The sequence below is a fragment of the Camelus dromedarius genome, chromosome 16 (assembly GCF_036321535.1).
Source record: "Camelus dromedarius isolate mCamDro1 chromosome 16, mCamDro1.pat, whole genome shotgun sequence".
In the NCBI taxonomy this organism is placed as follows: Eukaryota; Metazoa; Chordata; class Mammalia; order Artiodactyla; family Camelidae; genus Camelus; species Camelus dromedarius.
In genome coordinates, this window is record NC_087451.1 from 45,470,340 (window position 1) to 45,476,339 (window position 6,000).

The 6,000-nt window shown below is 50.7% G+C and overlaps 1 long non-coding RNA gene across 1 annotated transcript; it reads right to left on the reverse strand.

The window, feature by feature from the left end:
• Window positions 1-4,006: 4,006 nt before the first annotated feature.
• Window positions 4,007-5,790, reverse strand: LOC135323152 (uncharacterized). Its single transcript, XR_010384405.1, has 3 exons — window positions 5,606-5,790; window positions 4,916-5,092; window positions 4,007-4,653 (listed from the first exon to the last, which is right to left on the reverse strand). It is a non-coding gene; the product is annotated as an uncharacterized LOC135323152 (long non-coding RNA).
• Window positions 5,791-6,000: the final 210 nt, after the last annotated feature.

The following is a 6,000-nucleotide window of genomic DNA, read 5'->3' on the forward strand; positions in this document are numbered from 1 at the left end:
TCATGGGCAAACAGCAGCAAGATGCAGGGGTTTTTTTCAAAGTTAGAAGAAGGAAAAAAAAGAAGAAAAAAACCAAAGTCTGCTCCTGCTGGGTTTATAAAGAGCTGTTTTCTTCCTGAGCTCTATGGCGTGGTGGCTCTAATCTGAAATTTCTTTTTAATCATAGCAGGAGTCCCAATTAGCGTGTTGGGTAATCTTTCAAGTAGAACTGGGAGTTCCATGACCACAGAGAACAGAGGAAATGTTACGTGTGAAGCCCCCGAGGAACAGGGCAGAGGAGGCAGAGCAGACGGGCTTGTGTACACATGTGTGTGAATAAATATGTGTATTTGAAGGCGGGCTTCCCACCCACGAGACCAGTGTGGGCACCCCAGGCCCCTGAACCCCAACACTATACCAGGACCAGAGCAAGTGTACGGGGTGTTGCTCTTGGTGGATGAACCCCATCCCCGAGCCAGCGTGCAAACACACGGTGGGTGCATATACCTACTCTTCCCCTCAGAATACGGGGCAGGGGTGGGACCAAGCTCCACTTGCAAGGCAGTGGGCACAGAGTTTGGGGTGTCCCTCTGCTCTCTGTGAGATGGGCCGCACCTCCTGACTCAGCTGGCACCAGGGCCCAGCTCCGACCTGGAATTGCCAATGACCTACTTTCCTTTGTTGTTGTTGTTTTTGGAAGTGCTGATGTCAATGCAGAATTCAGCAGAGGCTGAGAGAAAAAAAGAGACAGAGGAGGGGGGTAGGGAGGAGAAGAAGGGAGAGAACGAAGGGGAGGGATGGAAAAGGAGGGGAGAGGGAGTGCGTCAGAGGGCCATAATAAAGGCAGGTACCCGCAACAGTGCTAAACGCATATATTACGTCCCCACAGGGCCTGCCCAATATAGCTGGGATCAGTCTGGGCCCTGCAGCTTCAGGATAAGTGAACAAGGCCCAGGCTCCCTCCAGTTTCCTCTCCCCATCATGGACACGTGAGGGGCGGAGGAGATGCCTGGGCAGGCCTGCCCAGATGTGCCTGTCCTCAGAAGCAGAGCCATGCGCTCTCCCCGGGTGCCTGGAGGTGCTGGGTTTGCATCCAGCTGCTGTTGGTGAGACGCAAGCCACGGCCACCCTGCCATGTGGGACTTGGTGGAGGCCCTGTGCCCTTGCTGGTACTGGAGGAAATTGGCCTCTGGGGACGTGGAAGGCAGTTTCCTCTGTTCACCTGCTCCTTGGTAACGCATGTGACAGAGCTCCGCCGGCAGCTCACCTGCTCTCAGCTCCCATTCTCAGGAGCCCCGGGAGAGCCTCGGGGGTTTGGGGTGAGGAGAGCTCCAGACAGCCCAGGCTGTGGCAGCAGAGCTGCAGAGAATGATTCAAACGTGCATCCTGTCCAGGTCTGAATCTCGTCCCTTCCTCACTGCCTGGCTTTTCTGTCCCACAGCCAGGGCTGAACTCCAGGCCTGGGATGACAAAGGCTCCTGCATTTTCCACCCATTTGCAAACCTCGGATGTTGTTCCCCTGCCTCAGCCCAACCTACCGCTGAGCATCCGACTCCTCCTTCTGCGCTGAGCCTTCCCTCGTGACACTTGCTCAACAGATTCTTAATGAGAAAAACATTTCAGATCCACATTTTCAGGAAACCCAAGGCCATAAGCCTCTTGATGCCACTGACAGACCTATTTCCCCTTCCACATTCCATCTGGGAGCTGAAGGGACTCCATTCGGGTGGGTCTGGGGGATGGGGTGGGTCCCATCCTCTGTTCCTCTCTCTGGGAACTTCGGCCCCCACACAAGCTTGGGCACATAATTAAAGTCCCTCTTTCCTGCCCCGTCAGCTCATACATTTTTCAGACAAAGAAATATACGGAGGAGACAAAGCTCTTATATGCTGAAATTAGCCCCCGAAAAATAGGTTACCTGACAATTACTTGCTTCTAAGTGGAGCACAATCTAGTGGAGGAAGCGCTGGATGGGCTGCTGGGAGTGCTGCCTTCGACTCCCAACTTACTGCCTCTTAACCTCTTTCAGTCTCTTGGTTTAGAGAAGGGATAATAATTCTCTCCCCCTCCCACCCTCGGTGGGCTGGTGAAGGCGTAATGAATCAACGTCGGGAGTGCTCTGAAGAGGCCAGGCTCAGGACGCCATGTAAGTACACAGCATCACCGGCCACCTCTCACATCTACGCCCGAGCTGATTTATTTACTTCCTGTGAAAGAGACAACAATCATCATATTTACACTTCATGCTGCAGCTTCCTACATCTCCCTCCAGCGCCCCTCCCTCTGCTCCTGCTAAGGACTCCATTAAAGATAAGCTGCCTTTCTTGTCTGCCAAGGAGACCCCCTCTCTCCCACTCTCTCTGGCTTTTCGGATCACAACTTTCTCCCCCAAGTCACAAACCATGGCCATAAAACATGCTTCCCCGCTGTACACATGAAGCCACTGAGTGTCCACATGAGGATGAGGAAATGGATTCCATGGGCAAGAGAGGCTTCCTCGGAAGTCAGTGCTGCTGATAATTAAGAAGCCAAGCAAAGGTGCGTGGAAAGCGGGTAGACCACGTTTAAACATTTCGTCATTTCGAGTGTCCCCTGGTGCTTGAATTCTCATTTCCACCCAGGGCCACTCCATGGGGGACGGTCACCATGCACTCTCAGCTGTGGCTGTTGGGGTGACATTTGATTTTCCTTTCTGAATTTTGACAGCCCTCTTTTGTTCTCAGCAGCACTCAGGGCTTGGTGCTTTCACACAGACAGAAAAGAAAATTAAAAGGAAAAAAGAAGAAGAAAGAAAGAGGGGAAAAAAAGGTCTGAAATGTTCTTATTAGTCCCAGGAATGAGAACAGCCACCACTCCTGAGATACTGGACCGGACTGGGAGAATCCATGACGGCAGGATGTTTGACATTCTGTGGCGACAGGGTCCAATGCAAGAGCTCCTTGGGTACCACCTGCCAGGAGACAGAATAAATGTATCCTCGCTACTCAGAGCACAGCCCAGGGACTGATTCCCCAGCACTGATGTGTGAGGAAGATGTCAACAGAGGTCCCCTCAAGAATGATGTCTCTATTTCCATGCTAATGCTGGGCTGCACTTTCTGAAGAGCAGGATGGGCCACCATAGCTCAAAGAAGTGTACCCAGGGGTTCTGGTGTTCTCCCAGGAGAAGCAGGGGGCTGGGGTGGGCACGGTGGCGAGTGGGATGAAATAACACGACATTCCCGCCCTTCCTGCATGGTCCGCCTCCAGCTCCCATACAGGCTGGTCTGCTTCTGGACACAGCGCTGGCTCACGCCTGTCTCCAACAGAATGTCACTGCCAGGCCTCCCAGCTTATCTCCCTAGAGCTTTCCAGGCCAAAACCCCAAACTCATTAACTACAAACTTTGCCGAGGGAATAATACCCACCCAGGTGTAGAATGTGGTGCCAACTTTCTCATTAAAGTGTCTTTCAACATGAACACTCACTGCCAATGACAATGGGCACTTGGCACTTCAGAATAAGATGCTGAGGAAAAGGAGAGGAAAACAGCTGTGTCCAGGTCAAAACAAATTAAATGTATGGCTGGCGGCCTGTGGCTGAAAGCTGTTTACTGCATGCTTGATGCTACCTTTTCTAAAGATGATTTTTGAAAATGTTCTTCCTGTTGGCGATGTGCCTCTTTTGCATGGGGCAGGGGCCTTGTGCCAATGCCCCCCTGTGTGCCTTCATGCTGCGGCTCAGATGTCATTAAGCAATAAAACCCCAGCCGTTAAGAATACAACATCATTGTACCCTATGAGGAGGGAAGCAGACACCAGGAAGCACTGGGGAATAGAGGAGACTGAGTCCTGAGCTGAGAGGCCTAACAGAACAGCCCCAGGAGCGAGGGGCCCAGTTGTCCATGGAATATGACGGACACTTGAGTGAGCCCAGGGCTCCCCTCACTGACCCAGCGGGAAGAGCATGAAAGAATTCAAGATGGCAGAACAGTAGCTGTGTAGTTTCCTAGGGCTGCACACAATGACCACAAACAGGGTAGCTGAAAACAACAGAAATGTATTCTCTCCAGTTCCGGATGCCAGAAGCCTGAAACCAAGGAGGTCAATAGGGTAGCTTCCCCCTGGAGGCTCTGAGGGACAAGCTGCTCCGTGGCTTGCTCTCCTAATTTCTGGCAGCTGCCAGCAATCCTTGACATCCTTGACTTGAAGAAGCATTTCTTCCATCTCTACTTCTGTCTTCATATCTCCTCAGTGTGTGTCCTCAATCCTCCTCTTCTAAGGACACTTGTCATTGGATTTAGGGTCCACTCTAAGTTAAGATGATCTCATCTCCAGATCCTTAACATAATTGCATCTGCAAAGACCTTCCTTCCAAACAAGGTCACACTCACAGGTTCCTTTGGACGTATCTTTTGGGGAAACATCATTCAACCCACTGTGATGGCCAAAGCCATCTGGGGAAGTGCTCTTTCTAGGACTAGTCCACCTCCCACTGGACCCTCTGCCTACCTCTGAGGCATCGTGACTTTGGCTCTGCAAACAAAGCTACAGGGACGCTGAGCCTTTCTTCCAAGCCAGGCCATATCTTTCACAACCATGTCCCCGTCTCAGTATCACTTAACCTTCAGAGTCTTCTCTTGGAGGCAGGTCCTAAGATGGCAGGCCACAGCAGAGCATCTCACCCACAGGAATCCCTGCGAGGAAGAGAATCAAAAGGACGTGTTAAGCCAAACCCTGTAGCCAGGCTGTTCCTCCTCACGGTCTGTCCTCCCCCAAGCTCCGAGCTGCAAGGGCCAAGCCCAGGGCTCCTGTCCTACAGAGGCTTTGCAAATGTTTACCAGCCTTTTCTTAATGGAAAACGGATGGAAGCTCATTATATTCTAAAATGACCTCATGTCATTGGTCGGTTCTGATAATTATGAAACACTTTCTTCTGTTGAGTCAAAACCAGCCTACCTGGACTGCTGTCCACCAAGTGTCCCAGATTTGCCTTCAGGAACTCTGGAAATGAAGGTCACCTCCGGGCTCCCAGAAACTGCCTCATTCTAATCAGCTGAAGGGATGAATATATCCCTGCAGAGGTCACAGGGCACTGGCAGCTGTGCCAGGCTGATCAGAAGAATTTCGGTCCTTCTGCAAGCATGGATAGCAATCATCACTGCAATTTTTTATTTTTACCCATTATATGTTAGATGCTTTACGAATATTATTTCTAATCCTCACAACAGGCCTGAAAGGCATGCGTTATTATCACCCATGCTTTATACAAGAGGGAATGAATTCTGAGGTCAGATAAGCGGAGAATGTGGGATTCGAAACCAGATCTGTTTAACCTCATTTTGTGCCCCGCCTCATGCCTCCCTCCTGGGTGAAGGATCAGTCTGCTTCCTATGCCTGGTGGCCAGCCGGAACCTGGGGAGAGGATGGAAGTCCTCAAAGGAGGATGAAGCAGAAATTCCAGTTTCACATAGAAACCAAGCACTCATGTTTTATTTCAATTTCCCTGAACATATAGTTCAGTTACACTCGATTTGGGAAAAGGAAAAAAAAAAAGCACAACCAGTGCTTGAGAAATGTCAAGTATTACATTTCAGCGGACGTGTATGGTACAATCAAAATATTGAACATCCCCAAACAGATACAGACCTTCACCAAAGTCTCTTTCAGAGGCACATCGCCGAGGTCTGAAAAGAGCAACTCATGTTTCCAGCCCAGCTGATTTTCCTAGAGTATAATCTCCATACTTCCAAAGTCTGCTTCACCCAGAGGAGAAAATATAATGCTTATTATCCCTGGTACATTTATAGAAGGTCTTATGCTTTCTCTTTCTCATAAATCATTGCATTTGATCCTCACTTCCGACCTATGAGGTGGGGGGGGGGGGGTGGCAGGCATAACCGTCACCGCACAGGTAAGGACATCAGGAGATGAAGTGGGCTGCCCAAGGCAGAGTTCCCTAGGGGAAGGCAGGAGAGCCATCGGGCCCCCTCTTTTTTCTACTGTCCTCCTTGCAGGAGTCCCACTGCCCAATTGCAAGCCTC